Source organism: Zonotrichia albicollis, chromosome 3, assembly GCF_047830755.1.
Source record: "Zonotrichia albicollis isolate bZonAlb1 chromosome 3, bZonAlb1.hap1, whole genome shotgun sequence".
NCBI lineage: Eukaryota > Metazoa > Chordata > Aves > Passeriformes > Passerellidae > Zonotrichia > Zonotrichia albicollis.
The window spans coordinates 55,463,365-55,491,222 of record NC_133821.1 but is presented as its reverse complement, the minus strand read 5'-3'; the positions used below and the strand labels follow the sequence as shown (position 1 = coordinate 55,491,222).

At 46.6% G+C, this 27,858-nt stretch overlaps 2 long non-coding RNA genes across 4 annotated transcripts in view; one reads left to right on the top strand and one right to left on the bottom strand.

Annotated features, from left to right (window-relative positions):
- Positions 1 to 1,032: 1,032 nt before the first annotated feature.
- Positions 1,033 to 27,858, top strand: part of LOC141728538 (uncharacterized) — a 91,775-nt gene continuing 64,949 nt past the window's right edge. The window contains exons 1-3 of one of the 2 annotated variants that reach the window (XR_012579578.1): positions 1,033 to 1,326; positions 1,427 to 1,494; positions 2,940 to 8,627. This is a non-coding gene — a long non-coding RNA (uncharacterized LOC141728538). Of the gene's footprint in view, positions 1,327 to 1,426; positions 1,495 to 2,939; positions 8,628 to 27,858 lie in introns of those variants that run through there. The other variant, XR_012579577.1, reaches the window with a different exon arrangement.
- Positions 20,685 to 24,463, bottom strand: LOC141728535 (uncharacterized). 2 transcript variants are annotated; one of them, XR_012579575.1, is made up of 3 exons: positions 24,134 to 24,463; positions 22,644 to 22,953; positions 20,685 to 22,466 (listed from the first exon to the last, which is right to left on the bottom strand). It is a non-coding gene; the product is annotated as an uncharacterized LOC141728535 (long non-coding RNA). The 2 variants fall into 2 exon arrangements; XR_012579574.1 differs by having other exon boundaries at positions 20,685 to 22,417; positions 24,134 to 24,461.

The window sequence follows — 27,858 nt, the reverse complement described above, 5'->3', positions numbered from 1 at the left end:
CTGGATAGAGAAACATCTTCTCTAGGAGCTGTGGAATGCCACATTAGGGGGCCAGATGCCCAGTGTAAAATCAATAGCAAGCATTTCACAGGCTGAAAGTATGCAGGTAGGTGTTTGCAGCAGCAGAGCCTGTCAGCCTGATTCTCTTCTCTTATAGCTTTCTAAAATAGAGAAGTTTAATTTGCATTAGCCTCAAGTGCTTCTGCTCTTAGTTCTTTGAGTGAGATAAGATATGAATCTACTTAGGCCACTCCATAACATATGATCACTTACCAAGTATTTTTTCCCCTGATGTCCAAAGGGATCTGTAGGTTCCTCTGTTGCGTACAAAGCAGCAGTACTTGCTGTGGTTAACAAGCATCTGTTTTGGCTGGCAGAGCTGGGATGAGAGAGATCAGATCATATGGCCTGCAATTTAGGAGGAAGAAAAGAAAAACCCACAAGACACCTATTTGCCCTGCAATCAGGTTGGCTTTTGCTATTATTTGCAGGAGTCTCTTCCACCTTTTGCAGCTCTTAAATTCTTGTCATCCAGGTTTGAAAGCTAGGACTATCTTCTTTGGCACCAAGTCAATTATGTGGTTTTTAGCACCAGCAGCCATTCATATTTTACATTACTGTTCCTCTCTGTTCCTTTCAAGCAATAATCGTAAATATCAGCTTTCATTCCTAGAGCGCCTTTCATCCCAGGGGCTCCCAAAGTACTTTCCAAGCTTAACAAGCTTATTGTAGAGTACTCCTTTAGAAAGGTTGAAACTTGCTTCCCATTAAAGCCTGATTTTGGGAAGGAAAACACTGAATCATAATGACTTCAATACATGAGGGAGCCTTTGCAGCTGTTATTTACTACACATGTTCCCTTACCAAAAAAGATTGCTTCTTGCTCCTCCATCCCCGTCTCCCGAGCTTAATCCAGGAGTGCTCAGTTGCTTGGGAGAGCAGAGTGCAAGTAGGAGAAATGGTCATCCCCTGTGATCTGAGGAAGTGCTTTTTTTCTGGAATCTATAGCTGCCCTCAACAGTTTCTGACAACTCCATTTCCATCCAGTCTATTTTCTCTTTACTGGGGCAAATGTCCTAGGGCAGAATTGAGTGCCCTGTGGCTTTGGCCAGAGAGGTCACCATCCACCATTGGGCTATGCTACAGATCATGTGAGAAACTGTAGTCCTCCTCAGGACAAAGTCAGCTGGCCTAATTTAAGTCACATTCCTCTGCAATCAAAGCAAAGCCAGTGTCTTTGCACTGAAATTAATCACAGCCTTTGAAATGGTCCTTTATTTCACTCATCTGTGTGAGCAATAATCCCAGAAGAAAAAATTGTTACTGGTAATTTCTGAACTGAAGAATTTGCTTCCTAATGAATCATACGATTAATTTTAGAGCAGCCTGAATCTGACCAGTGTCAATTTGTTTTCTCTTCTTTCAGGAGGACTCAGTACAGTGGGACCTGTCCATCTCGTGATGCACAGAACTTTTTTCCATGCTGCTGTGTGGGTAAGTGGTCCCTCCTCTGCTTGGCTGAGAGAGGCTGGGGTCAGGCACACAAACTCTCTTTGCTTTTCCAAGGACACACCAAGAACTTGTGGTAGAAGTGGGAACAAAGTCCTATCTGATTCAGTGCTTCACCCGCACAAACATAGTTTATCAATACAGATAGCCTTAGATGAAAGATACATCAAAGCATATTTTTGGCTTCTGCTTTTAGAAGTAGTACTAAATCTCCTGGGGAAATGCAAGCAGTGAGATATGATCCAAGTATCAAAATCCCCATCTTTTTACTCTCTCTCCTCCTCTCTCACACTGGTGGGGTTCACAAGAAAGCTGGAAAGCCCTTCCTTGAGGTTATGTCATCTATTCCCATCAGTAGATTTTGGTTACTAAATACATTTTTGCTGTTTTCCAATACTAAACAGTACCTGTTTCAACACTAACCCTGAAGATTTGTAAATTGGCAAACGATACAAAAAGAATAATGAACCAGCAGTTACTGTTTACATTGGCCACCATGTATAAATGCTGATATTAGCATTTCTGAAAGGATTCATTCATCACTGAAAAAAAAGGTTTGTACCTGTGAATAAGAGCTTGCCTGGGAGGGCCTCTGTGCTTCCTCTCCTCTATCAACAAACCCTACAAAAATGAAGAGAGTTTTGCAATGGATATTAATGCATACCCATTATTTCAGGATGACAATAGGCCATTGAATATATTCCATGCAGCAGTAAATGAATGAAAGCAACAGTAAATGTAAAGAAAAATAGTATTTATTTCCATGTGTCAAGTTTATTTATTTATTTATTTATTTATTTATTTATTTAGTGACCTGAATATATATATATATTTAAAGTCTCTCTCTTGGGTTTTTTGAACTAAAATTCTGTGGTACAGCCTCAAGCTCGGTGGTTAAGTCTTGTGTCATGGAAAATCAGATAGACCTGCACTAGAAAGAACAATGACTGCTGAAAACATTCTGCCAGTTCCAGACTATGATGTCTGGTGGAGCTGTCAGTGAAATAAATACTTTTAGAAGTACCCTTAAGCCTTCCTTACCTCCTGCTGTTTGTCACACTTGCTGCAATTTGCCTTAAATTAGTTGATTTCACACCAAGGTTCATGGTGTTGTTTTGTTTATAAAAGAGGTTGGTACATTCTGCGCTGGCCCTGCAGACATGCCATGAGACACAGCTCAGAGATGGAACAGGGCCCCTGCACAGCCAGCAGCCAGCATTTGTTCCATCCTCACACTGCAGGTCAGGGGTTTTTCAGCAATAGTGGACACGTAGCAGCGTTTCTGTGGCAGGGAAAAGTGTCCAGACTCTGTGGCATGGTTACATTTTCACTAGTTTTCCTTGGGATTCTGTAGGATGAAGATCAAACTTCTTTTCAGGTATATTATTATGTTAAAACCTCTAGTATGAGATTTTTCTTTTAACCTTTAGACTTTTAGGCTGGAAGCAGCTGAGGGCTAGGATACTCCCTGTGCACTCACACAGCTCCTGGCATGGCACAGCTTCAGTTCTGGTAGCAGACAGGCCATTGCTACAATCTAAATGCCTTTAAAAAAAAAGGTAAGCCTGGAAGGTAACCTGCTTGCCTATGCTCCTTTCATGACAAAGGTGATGCTTTGTGAGCACAGGGTTTGTAAAGCAGAGGAAGAAACCAAGTGTAAATTGAATGAGAGAACAAGGACCAGCCTGCTGCTGTCTTTGGGAGGTTCTATGCGAGGGGCACAAATCTCTGAAACTCCTCTAGTGGAGTTTCTACTCAACCCTTCAAATTGTGAGCAGGGGAAGCTGGGTGAATGACTGATGAGGAGCCATGAGGGTCATTCCCCCACGGGGCTGTGGTTTTAGCATGCAGCTCTGTTGCACACAGGGAGCAGAAATAATGCTAGGAATCTCTAACAGGGCAAGTGGTGTGTAACGGGCCAGTGATGCACAACAGTGATTTCATCCCAAGTGGTTGGAGAAGGGTTGCCTGCTCTGCAACAGGCAAACATTTCTCTGCACAGAACCAGAAAAATTTCCTTTCAATCTGGGACAGATTGCCAGCAGTCTCAAATGTAATCCTCATGGTATTACTTCCAAAGATGAAACATAGGTATTATGGACACTGCCACTGAGGCAGGTAGTCTTTAAATATAGCTGCAAATTGCGGGGTTTAAAGCTAACAAACCCTAATGCTGAGGAAGACATGACAGGTCACAGCACTGATACAGCATAATATAATGTGATGGCTGATATAAATGTGAGTCATTCTAGCCAGAGGCTTTAGTATAGGAAGTTGGATAAAAGATATAAAAACAAATCTGATTTTTTTTCCTTCCTGGTGAAGGTCACTGCCAGGAATAGCATGGGAAATAATTAATACGGGAAGAAACGTTCCCCTTCAACTGAGAAGTATTGTCTTTACAGTTTTGTTCTCCTCTTTGGGCTCCCATAACAAACACGGGCAAACCCACAGGGCCTTTCTCCATGAAGCCTTGGCGGATGTTGCAGCCGGCGGGCAGGGACTGTCTGTGCCCCGCTCACCGAGCCTGTCCATGGCTGTCCCCTCATGGCTGTCCCCTCGCTGGCAGCCCAGCCCAGCGCTGCCTCAACGGGCCTGTGAGGCTGAATGGGGCTCTGTGTAATGGCAGCCCGTTTTCCTGGTCGGCAGGGAGGTGCAGTGCCAAGGCTGTGTGTGAGAGCCTGCTGCTGGGAGGGTTTCACCTCTTTGCCTCTGCTCCTGAGCCCTGGGGAGGTGGGTTATCTTTCCTATCTTATCCTGCACCCTCAGTCCCTGTGCTTCGTGGGGGAGGACGTGGATGACTCAGTGACCTTTGCACTTGCAGTGGCACGGGCTGTTCTCTGCTCATCCCGCAGAGACCTGGCAGCCTCTGGGCTGCTTGTTTGCTCCCAGCTCTGTGCTTACAAATGTGCAAGGGCACGGGGAAGCCATGCAGCTGTGCCTGTGGGTGCAGTGTACATACAACACTCCTGGGGCAGGAGTGATCCACAATGCAGCCCATCTGCTGTGCAGGGATGCTGTACTGCAGTATAATTCCCTTTCATCAATGTACTCTTTGAGTGGGGACAGGTGAGGAGAGGAGTGAGTGTCTCTGCTTCATGTCACCACCCTGCAGGATGGAAACTGGGCAGCTCCAGGGGCCGAGGGGCGGCTGCTCCTCAGGGGACTGATTTGTTTTCTTCCAGGTGGTTGTAGCAGGGAGAAGTGCTGGTTGGAATCCCTGAGCTTCTAATGCTGACAAAATGCACTGCTGACTAAAATCTCCTGCGTGTGAGTCTTGTCCCTTCCACCACAAAGGACTGGTCACATTTTCCATTCTTGACTCCATGTGGCTGCTCTGAACATCCCAGGTTATGTCTGCACCCACCAGCTGCCTTTCCTACTGCTTGGCTCTCCAGGCCTTCATCTCTGCTCAGTTCCCCTGCCAGGGTCACTAAGGCAGTTAGCTGAGTTTTAAGATACCTCTATTTTCGGAGGACTTTTTATTTGGGAGCCCAGGAAGTAAGAGTTCAGCTCTCTCTCCCTCAGCCATGACTCTGGGGTAGGATTTTCAGGGGTAGGAGCACTGCAGAAGTCTTGAGTAGCCTGGAACTCCCAGATAGCACAGGAAAAACCTATTATGGGAAAGCTGCTAATAGCAGAAGTAAGCTCTTAGCCACATTTTCCACTGGTGTTACAGACTCTGGAGAACAGTTTGTTTCGGCCAGGTTTCCAAACTGCTTTTTGGTGTTTATCCAAAGACTTGGGGCCACACATTCTCTTATGGGGGCTTTTCACAGCTGCCTCTCCTTGGAATGATTGCAAGGGGTGCTGAGTTGGGTAGTTGGGTGGGATGACCTGTTGCTCTCATGTTTATTTCTTTGGAGTGTCTCTGTCAAGAAAGACTGTAAGACATAATAATTAAAATACTTTTAGATCACCATAATCTTGTCAAACTTCTTATTGTGATCCCTGTGAATGTGACATTTGTGAGCTCATTTACCACAGCTTTTGTTCACTTTTTTTTATTCACTGAAAAAAGAAGTTATGTAATTCAAGTTTTTCCTTTTCCCTTCTCCTTTTGCACTTAAATTTGCCGTATTTATAGATAGACTGTGCCAATGGTTAGCAGCTGGGGTGGTGCCTCAGGAAGCAGATTCACAGAGGTGGCTGTTTGGTGCTGAACACTTGCTGTGTCAGGGGATTTACATCAGACTGCCTCAGCTCTGGTTCCCAGGGACTGGATGCTCATTAGAGGTTGGAGTGCAGGAGCTGTGCTCCTGGAGTCCATCTCCTCATTTCCTTTCACTCAAAGGGAATCCAGATAAAAAAATGTTCTCTGACATAAATCAAAGCAGCAAGTGGGAGAAACATGCTATTTGCCTCATAAACTCACTCATGACGTGAACAAAATCCAGGACATAGAAAAATTTGTCAAAAACTCAAGGTCAAGAGACCAAGGCCAAGACTCATCACTTTACCTTGAGGTCCCACATGGCTCAAATGCGTGGCAAACAGGTTGGTTCTTTGGCTAGTGATACAACTGTTTATCTTGGCTGAGCAGCTCTCTTATTATTTCTTGGATATATCTGCTAATCTATTCTTCTCTCCTTGTACACTTCCCCAACCCTCCCTTTTGCCAAGCCCTCACTAAACATATACATATATATCTGTGTGAGCGTAGGCAGTCGTGTCTGCTGCCGGGATTTCCTCCCAAACAATACCTGTTGTGCTGGCCACAGCATTTCTCTTGGTTCCCATGCTCAGAGCAGTTTGAGTTTCCTGCTGGCTCAGCAGCAAGACTTTCAGGGCTTTTTATACTTATTCTTCTTCGGGAGCCAAGCGGAGGAGCGCAGTTTGCCTGTGAATAGTGAGCTGGCTGGGCAGGCAGCAGGAAGCTTGCATACTAAACCGTGTGAACTTTGAGGAGGGGAAGAAGGGGGCTGGGGGCTGCTGGCTGGGCTTCACAAGGCATTTGTTGCAGCCCTCTGCCTTATAAACTCCTCATCTCAGCACAGGGATGCTCTTTGCCAAAAGAGCAATATCTGTAAAACAGGGGTACAAAGAAGTGAGAGAGATGAAAATGGAATTACAGCGAAAGCAGGAGGAGGGATTGGAATGTGGAGAAGAGTGAGGAGGCTTGGGTTTTCATTATTCACATGAAAACTTGTGCATGGGTTTCCCTTTACAGAGCGTTACCACTACACCTCATGCAGCACTGCAGGGCTCACGGGCCCTCTTGTCCACGCCCTTGCTGCCCCAGCAGTGGCCACACCATTGGTGTGAGGGCAGCTTTTCTATACTGCCCAGACTAAATCAAAAGCACAATAATGAAAACACACTTCTCTCTTGCCTCCTGTCCCCCACCTCCACTCCTTTCTGTTTCTGTCAGCAAAGACTAATAAATAAGCAGGTTCCCAGCTGCAAGGATGAGGAGTCGTGGTTTGGCTATGAAGGAGGGGCTTGAAGAGCAGCACTGTGAAACAGCAGCACCAGCTTGTTGGTCACAGGTGAAACCATCCCTGAAACAGGGGGAGAGATGTTTCAGCAAGTGCTGTGACACCGCCCCAGGTGCAAGCATGCAGTGGGCATTCTTGGGAAAAGGTGGGAGGCAAGAGGAAGGAAGGAAGGACAGGTTGAGCCCATCTGTCTGCAGACCTGCTACCTGCTTCCTCCTCATGTATGCATAAATAAATGGGGAATAGGCTTTGCCTGTGCTTTGAAAATGAGGTGGCAGAGGATTGCCCATTCTGTACACATGCTTCATGAGCAAGAGAAGCCTGATTTAGGGTATGGTGCCATGGTGGGTATTGATGGGATGGCCCTGTGCAGGAAGAGTGTGTGCATGTGTGTGTGATGTAGAGATGGAAATGCTCAGCAGTGACAGACTGGGAGATGGGCTGAGGCTTTTGTTAGTTCATGCCATAACATGATTGCAAAATGATGCCACCTTCCTGGCCTGATCCAAAATAACAACCCACAGCTTTCCCTCTGTTTGGCAGCATCCTTCACTGAGGGTGCCCATTAGTCCAGGCTCTAAATAATCCACACTTACACAGTCAATCCAAAAATCCCAGGTCCTTGCTCCCCTGCCCAGCTCAGCAGCTCTCTGTGTCTAGCTACCAATCAAGCACTGAGCAATGCAACACATGTGCTTGGCACCTGCTTCCTTGTGGTTCCCCCACCCCCCAGAATGAGCAGCCTGCCCTGGAGGTCTGACAGTGCTGGCAAAGTGGGAAGATACAGCTCCAGGTTCCAGAGTGGGCTCCTGGAGAACCAGTGGAAGTCCTGGGGAGAATCACTCATCAAGATAATTTAGATCCCAGACAGTCTCTGCTTAGGCAGCTTGTGGCAGAACACAGGCACTTCTGAAGGAAACAAGTCTCCTCACCATGGTCCTCTTAGAAAGTACAGAAGCAGTTACAAATCCGGGGAATTTACCATAAAATTCATGCATTTTCTGTTTATCTTTACTCCTGACTCAGCAGAAGCTCAGTTAAAATTACATGTACTTGATGACTTTGATGTGGGCTCTGTTTGTTTTAAGACTGTCTAATGTTTCTTATAAGACAAAGTATTCAGTTGCTTGTAAAACCCTGAAAACTTTATCTGTCTACCACTTAGCTGTTCTGGGTATCTGTCTCAGGCTGAATGCATCTGGGAAGCTTCACCAAAAAATGTTTTTGTTTGCTTGCGAAAAAGAGATGAGAGAAACAATATGCTTTCCTTCATATTCAGACATGTTCTTAAAGTGATCTGTTGATGAACTCTAGCAATTTTTACCTCTACAGGAGTGGCTTGAAATTTGGCAAATATCAGGAATGCACCTTTGGTTGTTTTTCATGGGGGAAAAAGGAAATAAGTTGAACTAAGAAACCATAGAGAAAAGAGGGCCTCAGATCTCAGCCACTCAACAGAAACTTCTTAAGAGTTAGAATCTGAATTCTCTGAAGACACTTGCTTAGTGGATACTTGTTCAAGTCTGGCAGCTAAATCAGATGATGAAATGGCAGCCTCCAGCTGCAAGTGGTTTTTCTGTGCTGACAGGGTCACTGCAGTGCTATGCACCAGAGCCTGGAGGTGCTCCCAGCTGTGCTCCTTTGCTGATGCTGAGGTGAACATGCAGGAAGGGCTAGGTGATGCTGACTAGGGCCAGGACCTGGCTGGGGGAGGGAGGGAAGGAGGGAGGGAACCCGACTGCAGTGCAAAGGCCCCCTGCCCGGAGAGGGGAACTGATGCCACATGTGGAGGTGGATATGTGAGCAGGACCAAGGCACAAGCCAGGCTAGAAGCACCAGGAGGAGCAGAAGTCGTCAGATTTGGGAGTATGCTCACCAGATCATACCTCCTGCAGAACCTGGGGTACAGCAAACCCAGGGATTTCTGCTGTGCAGTAACTGTTGTCATCAAATACCTGGGGAAGTGGCTGGCACAGGCTGAGTCATTTCTGCCTGATCCCTCAGCAGAGTTTGTTGGGCTATCAGTATTCCCAGTTATTCTGCTTTTCAAGCATGATGGAATTAACATCTGAGAACAGAGCCAGCCCTGCCAGTGAGTCATGCAATAGCCAGTATGATGTCACATGATGGGATTCCTGCATTTTTGTTTCAGTTTGCCATGTAAATCAAGGAAATGACACAAACCCAACATAGACTGAAAGTATGGGAAGCTTGTAGGGTCAAGCACTCAGCAGTTAGAAATGATTGATGTAGCACTTGCTGATTGAGTCCCATCTGCACAGGAGCCATGATAATGTTGCTTTTAGCTACAGGATTAAAATCCATATGTAAATACTATTTTTTTCCCCAACAACAACTCTATATCTTTTGATGCCCAGGGCAGACAGTTCCCAGGGGAAGGGTCCTTGTCCTGCTTAATTGCAGCTGTGCAGGATGAGAGGATCCCTGCTTCACCTTCAAGGCCACAGCTGATGGCAGCCCTGAGCATTGGTGATGGTAGGCAGCACCTGTGTCCCTGGCCTCCAGCAAGACCAAAACAGATGGGGGCCTCAGATAAATTATCTACCAAACTCAAACAAGCCCCCATGAGGCACATGCAGAGTGAGGCTGTGCATAACTTGTAACCTGACCACAGGTAGGGGAACTTAGGACCCCTGCAAAGGCCCTTCCCCCTTCCCTGGCTGAGTATCAGTACCAGCCTCTGAAGCCAGACACGCTTGATCTCTTGATTTGAACAGAGCAAGCTAACATATATCTTTCTAATCTCATTCTAGGAGACAGTTGAATTATTTTAGCTAAAAATTACCGGGAGAGTCTGCCTGAGGCAGACATCCAGCATGGTGTGTTTGAGCTCAAGCAAGGCATCACTAATGGGAAAAGTTAAGCAACTTTAACTCCAGACAGAGCTCACAGGGGGAAATTAGAAACTGGCTCTGTGGATGGCCCCACCAGAAAACTTGTAGGGGTGTGTGTGAAATCCTGGTGCTACGCATCCAGTTATCCAATTGCTACAGGCAAGTACTGACCTGTGCTGGTAATGTGGCATTTGCAGGCTCCAGAGGTGGCCTTGCTGTTTTGCAGACCTACCAGGTGCTTTGTGCTTTGCTGTTGAATCAAATGCTGAGGAGAAATGGCATTTTAGTGATGGGAAAATGCCAAATGCCTTCGGAAACTTTGGCTTTCTTTTTCCATGTGGCAGGTGCAGGCATGGGGGGACAGGAGCCTGGTGGTGTGCAGCACACATGGTGTGTGTGGCAGGTTGCTTTGCAGAAGGGTGTTGCCATCGTGGCTGTGAGTGGCCCAGGGAACTCACCCAGCAACCTCTGCACCAACTGAGTTTTGGCAGGTGTTGAGAGGGCTGTGAAGGTCACCAGCAAGGGGTTGGCAGCTCAAACTTCCAGTCTGCATTTTCCTTTCTGCAGGAAGAGGTATCTTCCTTTCTTGTCACACCTCATCTGGAGCTCTGTAAACAGTGCTCTCTCCTTGATGTTGTTAATGTCTTCAAATGATTTTATCTTCCTCTTAGGGATTTACTTATGCAAACTGTAATATTTAGTTACTTAATCTTCCCTTTAGTTATTTCATTGTTGTTCATTGTTGAATTTTTTCCAATATGCCAACACCTCTTTGACACACAAGTGCCTACAGTTGCTTTATCCGTTTTGAGGATGGCTCAGACCCAACAGCACACTGCAGAGAAAAGCCACCTCTCTTCTGCTCAGTGACAAAATGTTCTTCACCTCTCTACAGGTCTAAATGAGGCCCTCTTATTTTACAAACCAGCATTTAGTTTGATACTTCTTCTTTTTCATTTGTTAAGCCCTTTTCAGTAACTGCTATGGATTATTTTTCCAAATGTTTCCTTGAATTGCCCATGTCCCAGCAGGAGCTGTTAGATGCTGTTTTCCTTCCCAATCCCCCATTTCAGAAGCAATTTTTTTGTGAGATCATAACTAGAAACCAAACCTGTCATGCTCCTCCTCGTGCTCCTCCTCCTACATCCAAAACAATCATTTAACAGAAAGAGAAAGAAATGCTTTACAGGTTCTTAAGCCCCCAGCTTGGGAAATGATTCATCTCCATTGATAGTCACACTGGGCACTCCATAGGGTCTGGGCAGGCTGACAGTTTGGGTATATGGAAAGGGAAGGGCATTAAAGTGGTGAGCAAGGCCCTTCTGGAGAAATCCAGCCCTTGGTTATTCTCAGCACTAACACATTGTGCTGAAACTCAGGCAGAGGTTTTAACAGACAGATTGTTTTGTCTTGTAAAAGCTTTGGAATGGTATATGAACTTTGTATGTGCAGGAGGCACTTCATTTTTATATTCAATGTGGATTAGAATATGAAACAACTCAATTTCAACATAATTTGTAAATGACACCTAAGCCCAGCCTGTGAAACACGCACTACCTGAAGAGCATTTACTAGGATGTCTATGCAATTTTCATCTTTCTTAAGAAACTTTTTGGACTATTTCTTCCCTGTAGGCATTAGAGGTGGAAATAGGAAGGGGTTTGTACCAAACCTCACAATTAAGGAGAGGAGAGAGGCAAAGAGCTTTGTCTGTGGCTACTCACTATCATTGTGTCAAACTGGCGGTGAACTGGGAGCTTCTCCAAAGCCATGGGAGCCAGATGTCCCACCCTGTCTGCCTGTGGCTCATGAGTTAGTTGATCTCTGCTTTTGTGGTCTGAACCCTTCAAAGCTTTGTCTATGTGGATTAACAAAAACTTGCTTCAGCCTATGGACAGACCTGGAAACTATTAGGTTCACAGGACTTCAAGAACGAATGGAGACTTCTTTTTAACTGAAAATAACATATACTTTAAAAGGGGAGAACATGGAAATACATTTGTAATGGTCACTATCAAGAGCTGCTGGCAGTTTCTCTGAACAGAAAAGTCATTTTCCTGGAGATTTCTGGTACCCCTCAGGCTTCTGTTCATTTCTATGTTCTTACTTGCAGTGTTTAAGCATCATCAAGTTTAAATGCATAAATTTTCTTTGGCTATTCAACTCCAGCCACTTTTGGGAAGGAATTGGCCAGAATCCCTGAACCTAAAATAATCAAATGTCTGTCTTTCCACTAAAAAGGCTGCCATTTATCAGACAAGTAGTGCAAAACTGAATAGGTAGCTCAGTTCAAGCATCATCTGAGAAACCTGTTGTTGCAAAACCAGGCAAGTGGCTTGCACATAAGCAGATGGTGCCTTTGCCAATACCCAGTTGTTGCATGGAATGTAAGTATATTTGGGTTCTTAACATGTGTTACTTTTATTATCAGTCTCTTGGTTTCTACCACTCTTTATAAATACTCCCGCCACAACTTGCAGCCTTTACAGACTCACCCAAGGAGCATGGCCTTTCAGGCACTCCTTTTGAGAGTATTTATTGTGCTCCAGGAGAGGATGTCTTTGTTTCAGGATTGTTCTGGGCATGAGAAATAAAAACCAAAATGGAGATGGTGGCCAGCACAAAGAACCAACCAAAGTAATTTTAATGAATTTCTTTCCATACCTGCCAATCCACCCTGCCCTGCAGGAAAAAACAACTCTCAGATGAATAAAGCATATGGCGCAGAAGATGAAGTACCAATGCCAAGTTTGTCTTTGCCTTAGCAGAACTCACTGCAAAATGCTGAACCTGCAGATCTTCTAAACATGCTTGTTCCCACTTCACTGCCTTCTTAGCTGGAATTGTGCAATCTCACTGTTTAAATCCTCAGTTGGCAGGACATCATTGTGGATGCAGAGCTGGGCAGACACACAGTGCTGCATTCAAACTGCCTGCTGTGGAGAGCAGTGCATGTTGCAGCAGCAAAGAAAACCCATCAGTGAGGGGGGCTAAATATTTGAGAAGGATCTGAAGCCCACACTAACCTGCCTTCTGCATGCACGTGGGCTACCCATTTGTGACAGGCATGCCTGCTGGTATGTGGTTAGATACCCTGTTCCTGGCCATGGTTTGTTGTATTTGAGCTGTGCAGGAGTGAGGCATTCAGTGTAAGCCCTAGCATCAGGACTTGCTCTACAATGAGCAGATAGACAGCAAACCCCACATGTTATTTATCCTAAAAGAGGTGTAGAGTGTTGTGAGAGGGTGCTTCTCTCTCTGCATAAGCAGAGAAAACCCTCAATACCAGCTCAGCCTGTGTCCAGCTATTACAGGTCTGTCTGCTCTCAGCTCAGCCCCATCAAGTGAGGCTCTGGGAACATATGGGGCTGGTGGGTCATGGTGTGGCACAGGTAAATGGGATGTCACCACCAACCTCTCTTCTAAAAATATGTAGGATGCTGGCTGAATGTCCAGTTCCTCTCAGCAGTACACCGCTCCTCAGATGGATGACACTGAAGACAAGTGTCTAAATTAAGAAGTTAGACATATAAGGCCTTCATTGTACCCATGTCTGTGGGGTCTGGAGCTGAGCAGACTTATATACAAGGAAAAAATGCCCTGCTCAGTTACTTTAAGACAGCCATGGACATGTGTGTGTTGTGTACTCTTACGGACACATTTCTTTATGGGTGCTCTCAGACCCAGGCTATCATTTTTCCTGGACACGTGCCATGGGTCTACACCATGGCTTGGATAAGGGGTGCTGCTCTCCCAGGACCTCTGGCAGCACTTTGGCTTGGAGATGTTTCTTAAGGTGGGGATGAATTCCCCACCTCTTGGACCCATATGTTGTCTACCACTGTGGGTAAACAATGCCTCTCTTCCCAGAAAGTAGGAGATACCTGACATGGTTATGAAATTAATGGAGCAGGGAACTCCTTTGTTTAAATGAATGCTAGGAGAAGCAGTGGTAGGCTTGATTTTTTACATGGTTAATGTTCCAAATCCTCTTTTCAGTCCTCTCATGGCAACTGTGTACTTTGCAGCTCAAAGTCACATGAATCTCTGCTCAGCAGAAATGTAAATGTTTTGATAAAACTGTTCTTAACAAGTTTAATTCATTTAATCAGCTTGATTAACTGTGGAGCTTTATGGTCTTTAATTGGGAAGGATTTGCCATAAATTAACATTTTCTGTAATTTTATGAAGAATGTGGCTGTGTGCAGGATCTTGCTGCCTTGGCAGTGGCATGGGAGGTGCCTGTCTCTGGCACACAGCCATTCCCCTGCAGCTCTACTCTTTCAGAGCCCTGGAGAGCTTTGGGTGCTGAGCCTGCCTTCAAGGCCGGGACAAGGGGCATGATGTATCTGGAAGTGTCTCTACAGACTCTATTTCTTTTCTCTTGTGTTTGCATTTCCTAGATGATTAATCTGCCCTTCCAGTAAAAATGCAGCCTGCCTCTTTTTCTGACTAGTCCCACAAGAAAGCAAGCACAGATATCCACAATAACCCTCTCCTTCTTTTTGTTCATAACCAGCCCCAGCCTGCACCTAGTTTTCAAAGTCTCCAGGTATATGAGCAGAAAGAGGGAAAAAAGAGGAATGATCAGAAGATCTCAGTTTGGGTGCACGTCCCAACTGGTCTTTCCTCTCTTCCATTTAATGTGGCAGACTGTCAGGCTATAAAATATGTCCAGCTGGAGAGAAGATAATTTTGTCTTACTCTGTCCAGCCTCATTTTTCAGAGCTGAATGTCCACTTGTGTACCTGTATGATTCCTCCCAGACCCTGGAGGCTTAATGCAGCAATATTAATTCTTTTAAATAGGGAGTTTATTGTCCACATGACATTTTTCTGTGCCTTTTGGTCAATATCCCAGACCAGAGAAACCAAGGAGAGGCTGAAAACAAATGAGCTATTCCCTTAGAGTGTGCCCAAAGCAAGGGAGCAAGCAGAGCATCAGCAGAGTGGGTGGGTTTGCTCTTTGCTGGGTGAGCACTGTTCTCCCTGGCACTGCAGAGCCGCTGTGCAGCGCGTCCCAGGGGCTGTGACATCCAAATGCACGGGCAGAACAACGTGGGTTTGCAGCTCCTCTCAGACAGCTTTGCACATTTACTCCTGTCTGACTCTGAATTGGAATGGTCTCTGGGAAAACAGTGTATTTCACAAGAAAGGGAGGGTTTTTCATCCTTTCCTAGAACTTCCATGGTGCTTCTGCATGCATGGCTCTCACAGGCCAATGTGATGCAAGTAGCGACATTTCTAACAGCAAACAACCCCAGTTCCTCTTTCACCCTTGACATTTCTACATTTCTACATTTGATACTTTTTTTTTACTTTTTTCTTTTTTTTTTTCCACAGACTAAACATTCACATGTCATATCCTGTTCAAGTAGTTGTTTTAATGGATGTGCTGCCAACAAAGACACTTGGGTTTAGGTGGCTGATCCTTTGTGATTGTAATGGCTTTAATGAAAGGTTTTGTCTTCATAAGGACAAAATGTTCTTCATCCAGCTTCAACTTTTGAAAGAAATACCACAAATGTTTTTGGATTGAATGTGAAATGTTGTGTAAATTCTGTAATACCAAGGTGGAAAATCTGTCATTTTCTTATTAACAAATGGGATATCAAAACAGGGAGGCTTAATGTGTATACACAATTAATTAATCAGAGTTTTAGATCCTCAGCAAGGGGAGTACTTAAAAGCAGAAGAAATGTGTGAAAACAATTTAGATATGAAACTAAAGAAACGCTTGTCTGTGTTTGGTTGTTGGTTTTGTGGTTTGTTTCTTTTAAAATTAGATTTAGCTTTTCTTTTCAATTCCTCTTCTCAGAAATTGCTTGCACTTTGAGACTCTGCATCCTGAGCCCTGGAGGGCACTGACAGGAACAAGCAGGGACACAGGAGCCCTGAATGACTTTTCATAAAGGCAGAGATTCAGAGCTGTCCTTCAAAATTATTTCTGTTCATGGTGTGGCTGCTGCAGCCCATGTTTGAGGCTGGGGAGGCCACAGCTTACTGGGGCAGTCAGGGGAAGTGGCAAAACCTCCATCAGTGCTCAGGATGCTGCATGGTTTGGGTGGCATGGAAAACGGAAGTCTTGTTGCTGGTTACTGGATTCAAGGAGAAAGCAGCTATGTGTTGCTGAGTGCCTCCTGGGACAAGGACCAGGTGACTGACAGCTTTTAAGCTGCTCTTTCATCCTGCTTGGGGACTGCACATGGGGCTGCACTGGAGGCTGGTGCATTACAGATCATGATTTCAGCAAAGCTTTTCAGAAAAAAAATGAAAGTAAAATGGTGTTATTTTCAGCCTGAACAGCAAGCAAGTTCTCAGTATCTAAATGAGAGCCCTTGAAGTAAGCGCCAGGTGCTGCAGGAAGTGGTGGAGGTGACTCAGTAAATGTCACACTTCCCTCCAAGTCAGTTCTGAAGTGGTGCCCAGAAATAACATTTCATGGGCATCTGGCTGTTTGAGATGGCCCTGCCTTGCCAAGGAACTCCGAACTACCTGGCACCTTTGTGATTTTACACCTCTTTTTTTGTCACAAATGTTTGCCTTTATCTTCCTGTCTTTGTTCTTCCCTATAAAGACAGAGGTATGCCAAGTCCTGTGGTATCTCAAAGCAGAAGGGTTGTCCTTGGCCACGCTGTGAGCTGCCCTGGCTGGTGGATGAGGGACAATGCTCCTGGAGGCTCGCTGAGGCTGCTGTGCTGGAGGGGAGCTCTGAGGAGCTGAGGAGTGGTGGCACACAGCGAGCTGTACCTCATGCTGGCAGTGAAGTCACCCTGGAGCCCCTTGCCTTAGCATGAACTGCCACCTCCTGCTTTCGCAATGATGAGGTTTCGTATCCTTTGTGAATGCCTGGGCTGCAGGCCAGCCCGCCCAACTGCCTTTTCCCGGAGGAGGCTGGGCTGAGCTGCATGCCCCTGCCCCACTGCCTCCGCCCCCATGTCCAGGCCTTCACTCAGATGTGCATTGAGGAGCACCTTCCTCTCACCACAGCCTGCAGGAGCACAGTGTGGGCTGAGGATGGAAATGCAGATGAGATGCGATGGCCCAAAAAACCCTGTCCCGTCCTGCTGGATCCCAGTGTACACAGGCAGGGGCTGTAACTGCATCCATCCTCCCCTGCAGTACTGTTTTCCTAAACATATCTCCTCTCCTTCGCCTTCTCAGCCAGCATCCTTTGTGCTTGTGCCTTGTATCAGCTTGCCTGGGTCTACCGAGGTTGCTCATACAAATCACTCAGCATCTGGTGGGCAGTGGCACCGGGGCTCGCAGATGAGCTGGAAGTGCCTGCATTACTTGCTCAGCTCAGGCTGGGGATGACTTTTGGACAAACACCTTTGTTACTCCCACACAACCTTCCACCTTGTGGGGTGACCTTGCAATACATAGGCTGGGTTTCTGGTGGAAGAAACTAAACTGGAAAGTGCTCTCTGGGAGCTCCCTGTCTGCTTCCTAGCTGAGTTCACAGAGCCAGACTGCAGCTAGTCTGATGCAACCCTTCTAAAATGTGCACTACATGGATGTAAAATCCTTAATCCCCAGTGCTTTGCCCTACAGATATACTATGCTCCTATTGGATTGCATGACTTTGTCTCACAGCCACAGCCCTTGGGACTGCTGCTGGACTAAGGGAGCAAACCTGAGCTATTTTGGTAGAGGCCACAGCCCATCCTTCTGGGATGTTATGCTACCCTGAAATTGGTACCAAGAAACTTTGACACAGCAATGTGGTGAATCATAGCTGTTCAACAGTGTTGGCAGAAACCCAGGAGCGCTACAGTGAGGGCACTACAGAAGTTTGTGGGTGGCAGCACCCCTCAGCCACGTCCCCATGCCCTACCTGGGCTCCCCAGGCTGGATGTAGAGATGCAGGAGGGTAGACAGAAGGTGCAGAGGCCACAGGACAGATTTTTGTTTCTGAACACACAAATGTCACAGGTCGTGGGGTATTTGTCTGGAGATCATTTTAGTCCCATAAGTACAGAAAATAGGTCCTGTTTGCTGCTCACTGGTACTGATGAGACTGTGTGTGTCCCCATTATGCATCATGTTTCCTGGCACAGAAGGCAAGTTTTCAGAGCTTCTGTTGTTCTGCTTCAAAAATTCCTTTTTTTTGTTACTTAGATGAAGGAACCCTTTGGAGAATGATGTCACCTGCACCTCAAATACTCAGAAGTTTTTGATCATGAGTTTTAGATGGCTTCAGGGTCAGGCTTGCTGATTTACAAAGCACATAACACACACTTTTCAAAACTTGTAAAATATGGAAGCGATTTGTGTATGGTTAGAAGAGGTACTTGCAGGCTTGAAGCTTTGGGGTTTTTTGCTGTGTCTTTAAAATTTCTCAGCCTCAGGGGCTTTTTACATTTTTTTTCAAGCAGACACAAATGCCTTATGTGAAGCACAAGGCTTGGCCCTTTGAGTGCACGACTAAGTAGCTCTGAGAACTGATCAACCCTAAAAGCAGCTTCTTGTGAGGACCCTTCTCAGTTTTCCCTGACAAGGAGCCAGCTCAGAGCATCCTGCCTCTCCTGTTTCCGAGAGCCCATCTGAGACCACGGCCTTGCGATTTCCAGACTGTAAGAACAGGATCGTGCTCATGCCCTTTCCAAGCAGCGATAGCAGCCGTATTCATGGGAAGACAACAGCTGAGTTGGCAGGCCCAGCACTCCCCTGAGGGGCAGGCTGTGCCTCTCTGACCTTTACAGTGGGCTCAGCTCCCCCTCTGATGCAGCTGCCAGGGGTCAGAGCCAAAACATCCAGGCAGATTTCCCTGAAAAGGTCAAAGCAGTGCAGCTCAGTGGTGCTGGCAGGGGAATGGAGGAAGGGGATTTCAGCGTCCTTTGTGGACAACAGCTGTGGGCTGGGAGCTCACCCTGAATGCTGGTGATGGCTATGGGGGGACCCCAGCTGCCACCTACCCTAATGTGGGCATTTTTGGGTCTGGAGGGGTGCCCCAGCATTCCCACAGGTTGCTGGGGGCCTGGCAGCTGCAGTTTCCTGCTGGGGCAGGCGGTGGCACCGGGCATGACCCAGGGCCACTCAGCGGGGCAGCATTTTTTCATGGAGGAGCACAAACAGCACCTCAGAAGGCAGACATGGACCGGGAACAGGGCAGGGGATGCACTGGGGCCCAGGCTGGAATGATAGCAAGAGCCAGTTGTGGTGGTGCTCAGCAGGACACCCGCGACGTGCTGAGGAGTCCTGTGGGGCCACTTGTCCTTGTGCTGGCTCGGGGTTGGCATTGATCCTCCCCAAACCCCAGGGAATATGTGGCTGTGCCGGCCCTCACTGGGTGGCTGTGAACTATCCCCAAACATTTTTGCTGGACATGAACAAAGCTGGTGGGCAATATGGCTGGGCCTCCTGCCCTCCTTACAAGTACGATGCTACCTAGGGGGACTTTGCGTAGTTTCTTGAAGAGAAGGATTTGGCAAGACAGAAAAGGGGAAATGCAAATTTTTTCCTTTAGTTTTGTTTTTTCTTTTTTTTTTTTTCCTAGGGAAGCCACAGCCTTACGAAGTCACCATTCCTTTTAGCAGCCAACGCAGCTGCACACAGCAGATTTGGTGACCGGACGCTGCGGTCTGGTTGTGTGTGTAGTTGATGCAAAGCTTGAAAAATAATAAACACAAGCTTCCCCGAGCGGGGCACGTCCGTTATTGCGTGCTCGCTGTAATTCAGGAACTAGCAGATGTCTGAGCTTCATGCCCAGCCTGACAGAGACACAAGAAGGGAACTGGTTCAGGGTCTGTGCACAGCTGCCCTGGTCAGATGACTCTGTCAGCTGAACCTGTCTCCGAATCAGGCCTGATTTATCATAGCAGGGACTCTGACCTTCGTCTGGTCACAAAAATACCATCTCGGAAAGATTTCTGAAGGCTTTGTAAAGGAGAGTGGTGGTAATAATAATTCACGGGTGTCCCTGTAAAGGACTCTCTGCCTGTCAGCTGAGATGTGCAGCCTTCTTTGTATGCTTTTCACCAGGGCCAGTGAGAAGCAACCACATAAGATATTTTCCAGGGGCCTATCTCATGGGATGGTTAATATTTTTGCTTACATTTGTTTAGGGGTGATGGGACATTGCTCTGTGTGGTGGTCTTGTTTCCACCTTCAGGCAAGTGCACCTTCAGGTCCACCTTCAGCCTTGCCTGCAGCATGAGTGGCTGAGATCCATGACCAGCCCACGGTTGTTTGGTGGCCAGGGTGACACAGCTGCCATCAATCCTATGCTACAAAACCAGTCTACATTGACAGCCTCAGTCCAAGCTGAGCAATCTGGGCTATGTTTCTCGCCATCAGGCCCACCATGCTTGGAACTTAAAACCCGGGCTCAGGCTCTGCTCTCACATGGCAGGGTGGCCAAAGGTTGTCTGAAGATAGCTGTGAGATCAGTGTGGCCTGGACTCGACTACATCTCCAAAAATAGCTGAAAAAGAGAACTGGAGAAGCCTGTGGATTTCCTTTCAACCTCACCTGCCTTGGCCAGGCACACTGGGCTGCAGGCTGTTGTGGCCACAGCTGAGCTATTGAAATGCTCAGTCAGAGAGCCTGAAGCTGTGTAGGTAGGGCTCTGGGGTGCCGTTCCTACTCTTCGGTGAGACCTTGGAAAAAAGCAGGCTACCACCTGGGCTGCACCTGTTGGGTGTGAAAATGGAAGAGTGTTTTCTTTTAAATGAAAAGTGTTGCTTAGCCGAGTTATGTATTCATCAAAGTTCCTTTTCTTTCAAAGTCCAGAGGGTAATTGTCTTTGCCTACTGTGTAAAGCAATAGGGACTTTCCATTTGCAGGAAGAAGGGAGCAGAGGTTGGTGGCTAAAACTCAGGAGTGGCAACTTGGAGATATGAGCTCCATTAACCCACAGGCATTGCCATGCTGAGTTGTAATTACGGATAGCTATTAATTCCTTCTTTATTTTTTCTCCAAAATGCCCTAATGAAAGTTGCAAATAAATCTTGAAAGACACTGCTGTCAAAGGGACCTCAGTAGGCAACTTGCAGAACAGGCAAACAGGTGATACTTCCTTGTAAAAATCTCTGACTTGTTCTCAAAGGCAGGCACACAGAGATGTGGGGTGTTTGCAGCAAAGCCCAGTCTATAGCTGTGGCCCTGAGGGAATTGTAGCTTACTCTTGCCAAAAATTACTTGGTTCAAGACCTTTTCCTCAACCTTCACACCATGTAAAGTTTCATACCTTAATAACAAGCAGCAAAAATGCTCTTCAGGACAGCAGGCAGGATGCCATCAATTTGCATGGGTAACCATCATAAAAAGCAGGAGATCAGGATACAGAAGGACAAGAAGAATGTGCCAGTTGGTGATCACATAATTTGTTTGCAGTGATTCATGGTCTTCCACTTTCACACATCCCCTTCAGCCTCCTGCGCAAGGATGCCCTGTCTGTGTCTGCAGTGTTCTGTGGAATGACCGTGTCTTTTAGCTTTCATGGACAGTACACTTCTCCTGCTCTGGCTCTGGTGATCCTGCAACCTGGCAATGCCTGCAGTATAATTTCATTAATACATTGGATTTTTAATGCTTCAGTGATATTTACTTAAGTCCCGTGGCTACACTTAGGAAAAAATTGCTCCTTTCACCAAGAGGAGCCGAATGGAACGGGTGTTTAATGAAAGGAACAAAAGTTTGGGAACAGGAAAAAGTCAAATGAGTGCAAACACTGATCAAAGCTGTTCTCTTGCCCAAAAAGAATACTAAGAAAACTTGCTCAGTGGGTCATGATGAGCTCATTCAGTCCACTCAATTACTGGAAAAATCTTCCACTTTGAGCAGTATGCATGTGTCTGTGTTGAGTCAGAACCTGGCACAGCAGCTTCAATACACATTTTTGTTATAAAAAAGTCCCCTTTGTCTCTTGCAACCCTAAAAAAGTCCTGGCCTGGACACTTTCTGTGTTTCACATTTTTGACACAGTAAATGTGGGCACTGTAGTGTTATGTTTCACCTGGAAGGTGATGCTTACAAGCCTAGGGTCCATTTTTCCTACCTGCAGCATCTCAGTGTTGCACATCTTTTTATTTGCTGTCCAACCACCTTTTATTCCATATGCAAGTAGCAGTGCATGAAAAGGCTACAAGTGCACGATGGTGCACAGAAATCACGTTTGCTGAGAGCATAGTGAAATTTTTCTGCTGAACTTAATTGGCATATTTTCAATGCAAAGCTGGCAGCTCTTTTATAATGCCTCCAGCCTGCAGTACAGAGGCCTCAGAGAAAATGATGTGTTCAGTGAGACTGAGAAAACACAGTTGCAAACACCACAGAGCTCAGCTGGGATGGGCACAGCAGTTGAGGGGAGGGGTCACGGTCAAATGTGCTATTTCAAGTAAAATTGGAGATGAGGATGTGTTCTTAGCCACAGGAAGAGCGTTGTCTTAGTCAGAGCAGTTAATCATGCAACGCGAAGAGAAAGACATACTGCGAGTCCTCATGATTTCTGTTTCCAACAGCTTTTTTCCTCCTCTGAAATGACTTGCATATATTTTGGTGCTGCTCATTTGCAACAGAGTAGCATCTGTGCTCTGCCTTTGTTGATGGAAAGCTGGAGGTTCTCGGGGTATGCGAGCCATGCTTCTGTCACAGCGTTAGCCTCCATGTGTCTCTTCTCAGGAGGAAGGCAGACAGAGGGAAAAAGAAAGGAAAAAAATGTCCTGCTGACGTCAGTGAAGACCACACTGGGCTGGATAATATTACTGTGTACCTCAACCGCCCACTCCCTTTAATTTACTAGAAACTAAGCAAGCTGTTTTGAAACTCATCCCTTCCAGCATTTTTGCACTGCTCTCCCTCGACCAAAGGCTATTAATTGTCAGGAGGTTGAAAGCTACCTGATTCCTTGTTCAAAGCACTGAGGCAGAGGGGATTTCCATGAGTAATAACTTCAGTCTGTGCCTGTGCAGTGCACCGTAGGCTAGAGTAAATTGATCCAGCTGCTTGCAAGACTAGATGGAAAAGTGCCCGGGGGGGCTGGGAGCACATCACCAGATGGAGCTGGATGCTGTTGTCATCACATGGGTCTCCCCAGCTGCTGGGCATGCTCGGGCTTGACTTCCACCATGAGCAGGGAGGCTCAGCCTTCCTGTCTGCGCTGACTTGCAGCGTGAGGCAAATTCGCCAGCGCATGTTGCAACGTCTTCTCTTGTAATAAAAAGGATAATTTTAGATTAGCCAGAACTGCCTTCCCCCCCTCCCCCCTTTCCCTCCCTGCTCAATGTCCTCACCACACTGACCCCAGTATTTTGTGTATTTTGCTCAGCAGCAATCTTCTCTGTGACAGAGACCATAAAAGCTTCCAAGAGGCCAACTAGTTCTACAAATAATAAAAACTGGCAGGATTAACCTGTAACCTGAGGCAACAAAAATACAGATTCCACTAGCCAGATGGCAGAGTTCAAAGATCCACTCACTTCCTGGCGGAGGTTGCACAAGTTATTTTTTATCCTTGTTATAAAGAAATAAAAAGTGAAAACATAGCAATAAAATGTGTGCAGCTAGCTCCTCTGGTTTTAATCACATTTGTTTTATACCTTTATGTTTTGTTATTAGACATGTTAGGAAATACATTCTTGCTCCCTTCTGGAGCTGTTGAAATCCTGCTTGGGGTTTGGATTTTTTTTGTTATTTTCCCGTGGTGTTTGTATGCTCAATTCAATTTAGTCTATTGGATAAAGAAAGAAAACTACATAGGAGGAACTAATTAACTTAGCAGGAATGCAATTCACTTACTTTTTAAAATGAGCAATTTAATTAGAGTGGCAGGGAAAAGAGAAGATGGCACCCTGGATTTGATGGCCGCATCCTTTCTGGAAAGCCCAGGGCTGGGAGTGTGACAGTGGCTGCCCAGTGCAATCTGGGCAAGAGCTGAGTGTGCTCAGGGGGCCTGGGGGCTGCCTGAGCCTGAGCACTCTGGTGAGTGCACAGATGGAGAGACCTCTCTTGCAAAGCAGAGGTGCAAAGCCATTAACAACATTGTGACAGCCAGGGCTGCACCCCGTGGTGGGACAGGAGCTCCGGGGAAAGGCATTCCCCAAGTGCTAGCTCTGCATGCTGAGGGTAGGAAATGGGGAGCAGGGGCTTTCTCTCCCTGGTGCAGAGCAGCTTGCTTGGCAGGAGAAAGTCATTTTACAGAAGGGGACATGGGAGCAGTAAAGTGGGGTGTGGTTTATTCAGGGAGCCCGTGCCGTGATGCACCCACACCCCATGCCCATGCTGGCCAGCCAGCACTTCTCACAGACAAGAAGCCCACTCTGTCTGCATTCCCGTGAGTCCCTGCTGACAAAACCAACATGCAGACAGTGTTGCAGCAAGGGAACCTTACCACGCCCCTGCCGAATTGGTGTTAGAGAATTTACTGGAGAGAGGATCAGGACTGGTTAATCTGAGAGCAGCTCTTGCTTCTTCTTTCTCCCAAGATAGGTTGTACAGCTTTCTTCACCAGCCAAGTGTTAGCTGTGAGAAGAAAGGATGTGAAGTGTGAGGTCGAGATAAGCGCCTTTGTGCCCGGCTGTGGTGCGGCTGTCATGAAGTGTACACAGAGGTAAATGGCTCAGCCAGCAGATTGCAGAAGTGGGAGTGGAAGAATAAAGTTCATGGATTGTTTTTGTGATGGTTTGTCCTCCCTTGCTGGCTGGGCCATTAATGAACACAGGGTTTGAGGTACTGTCAGGGTTTTGGAGCAGACTGCAGGTACCCTTCAGGAGAGCAGCACTGGGAGTTCCAGGCAGGGAGTTTATGATTAATTTTGCAGGCATTCATTGTGCAATGGGAGATGGCCACCAGCCAGCCCAGAAGTTAAGCCAAAAGATGACTGTCAAATGAAACTGTTACGTTTGGCAGATCTTTCCAAAGCTGCTGTGCAAAACAGGCACAGTGAAGCTGATTTCTGGATTTTCCAGACCCTCTGGATGGCATATTCTTGCATGGCAGTCCTCTTCGTTTGCCCAGTTTTGACAGAAGAATTGAATTTGACTCGTGTGCTGTGTGGATTTTAGATCAGGATTTGTTGTACATGTTGCCCTCTCCATGCCTTAACATTTACCTGCAAACATCTCCTTCTGGTAATTCCTCCTTTAATGAACTTACAAGGAACCAGCTCTACTTGGCTTTCTGAAAACAAAACCATGTTTTCTTTGAAAAGCCTTTTCAGCCCAGATGAAGGGGGGGAGGAGATGAAAAAGCTGGTGGTGCGAAACGAGCTCTGCCCGTGCAAGCAGATTGCGATAGAAATTTCCCCCTTGTGTGGCTTACCCTGAGCTAAGGTCAGTCAGTTAACTCTGTTTGGACACCGTCTGGCATGAATACTTCAACGATAAAGCTTAATGTGTAACCCAGGGCTTTTTTTTCTTCTGTGTCAGCAGTTGGCAGGAAGATACTGTAAATAAGGCTCCCTATGAGTAAATAGATATGTGTGGAGAGGGGAGGGGAGCACCGCAGTAAGCAGTTTTGAAATTCATGCCAGCGTTGCTCTAAGTGATAAGGTTATTTGAGTAACCTGCAAACCATACGGATGCACAGGTTTCAAAAACAGGAAAGCGTCTTGTTTAAAAAACTTCTGAGGCAACCCGAAGGCTCAGAGAAGAAACTGGCTCTGTGGTTAAGTGCCTTGTTGGTACTTCCTTGTTGGTATGGGGATTGAGGTGCTGCAAGGCCTCCTGGGGGCAGCTGCAGCAGCCATGCTCACCAAGGGGCTTTTTGGAGGGATGAGAAATCTCAAAGTTTCCCTATTCATTTCCTCTTCAGGCAAGTTGGGAGGGTTTTTTTCTCACTCTCCTTTTCAGTAATGTAATAAGAAATAAGTAAATAATTCAAGAGAGCTGACATCCTTAGAGGATACACAGTCTGAGTTCACCGTGTCCCCTCTCCCGGTGGAGGACATGGCCCTGCTGTGGGATGTGCCAGGCCGGCTGGTGCTGTGCCAGACTCCTGGCTCCTGACACCTCCAGCACAGCATCTGAACAGGGGGGCCTTCGGAAGGGCAGGGCACAACACCTTTCTGAGGGGTTTAAACATGGATGTGCAAAATTTGCTGATGCTTTTGGAAAGTCTGATGGCTAAGGTTCTCCATAAATAAACCAAAGCCATGTACTTTCTGTTTGACCTTTGCTTTTGGATTAAGAAAATCAGCCCCCAAGATGTGAAGTTTAGTTTCTGCAGGAGAGAGAAATGCATTTGCCTGGGCACACGTGGCTGTGGGTGCGCACGTGCCTCGCTGAGCACCGTGTGACCCTTGCTTGCCCTGGCACCCTGCTCCGCAGGGGTTTACAGAGCTGGTACCTAGAAAACACCAGCCTTCCTCACCTGAAATGACATGGCTGACACAGTTCCAGCATACTCTGTTATTAATTATTGAACAGGACTCAAAGCACAAAGTTAGGACACAGGCTTTTTCTTTTCCAGCATGTGTAGTTTCCAGTGGAGGTCATGCTCCTTTCTGTTGGGTGTGGGTACATCCATTCTTCAAGCCTTCAGGGTCAGACAGGGACCTGGCTGGGTCTCTTCCCAAAGGGATGACTCTTCTGCTGGAAGCACAGGGGATATTTCAGTCCCAACCCGGCGTCTCCTCCCTACCTGCCTTATCTTCCAGGATGCCCACCTCAGCTGTTTCCCTCAGTTCTGGCAGCTGCAGTGCCAGCCACAGCAGTTACAGCAGGGATAGCTTTGGCCCTTCGGGTCCTGTATTTTGATTGCTCCTCAACTGAAATGTCAATGGCTTCTCAGTCACTTAGAGCAAAGAAAATGTTTGAAAAACTCAAGGAAATTAATTTAACTAGGCTTGAAGAAAACATCTTTGGCTAGAAGTTCAGGCTCCAGCCAACGCAGCGAACTTCTGCCAATTCAACTTTTGCCTTAGTCCTAGAAACAAGCAATGAAAAGGCAGGGAAAAAAAAAAAAAGAAAAAAATCCCCTTCATTGCCCCTTAGATTTAATTGTGTTTTTTTGTAAGCCTCATAAATCCTGCCCAAATCACGTCATCAAGCCACAGGGAAACTGAAACCTTGCCCAAGGCAGGAGCCAGCAGGGCTATTCAAGCCAGAAGGGTTACATTCAGGGACAAGTTCAATGCACTGCAGTCTTATTTTGAATGGGAATGTGCTTGTCTGTGTGTGTGTGAGAAAAGCACCTGGGTACAGGAGATGGTCCTGCCTTTTTCCTCTTTGGATGTTAGAAAAGATACAAAAGGAAGAGTGGCATGAGTGGAGGCAAAGCAGACATCCTTGAGGCCACCCCCTAGCCTTTCAAGTGTTTTTCCTCTTGTGCTGCAGTGAGGGGGAGCAGGAAGGGAGGGACAGGGACTCACACCAAACTGGCCAGTCCAAGCACTTTATTTTTTCCTTTGGGCATCAGACAGGCAGAGGGAGGAGGATTAAAAACCTCAGATGTCTAAGCTGAACTACTGAGGGTTTTCTTACCCTTCTCTCTTGTGGCCCTCTCCTACATTTTGCATGTAACTCCCATCCAGGAAGAGAAAAGCAAGTTTGGAAACTGAATCTCTGTGGTGTCTTTGATGCCTTCCCTCAGTCCCGTGTGTGATGGATGATGCCCAGCTGAGAAATCAGCAGCACCTCCCCAGGGAAAAAGCAGGACCTCCCCACGAGGCCAGCCAAAGCATCGCTGTTGGTGTTTCATGTTGGAGGATGTGCACAATAGGTCCTGCAAGGTTTCAGCAAGTGCATTGGTTAGATTTTCACTGGAGCAGTGGCTAGCACTGCACAGGGGCACAGTTGCTTCCTTTTGGCACAGAGGTGCCACGTTATGCCCCACTGTGCACCTCCTTTGCCTCAATGGCAGGCAGATTCCATCTCTCTGGAAGGGATACAGCCAGCAGCAGCAGGCTCTGGTGGGGGCTGAGCTACTGCCAGCAGTGTTTAGTCACCCCTCTACAGAACTGCAGCAGAAACTGAAAATGTTTGCTTATTTTTATTTGGCTTCCCCCATCTCCTGCAGGAAAATGCATTTAAAAGCACAAGAACACAAGGCTCCCTCCTGCCAAGCACTGAGCCAAGCCCCCTCCGCTCCACAAGGTCCCAGCAACCTGACCTTTGC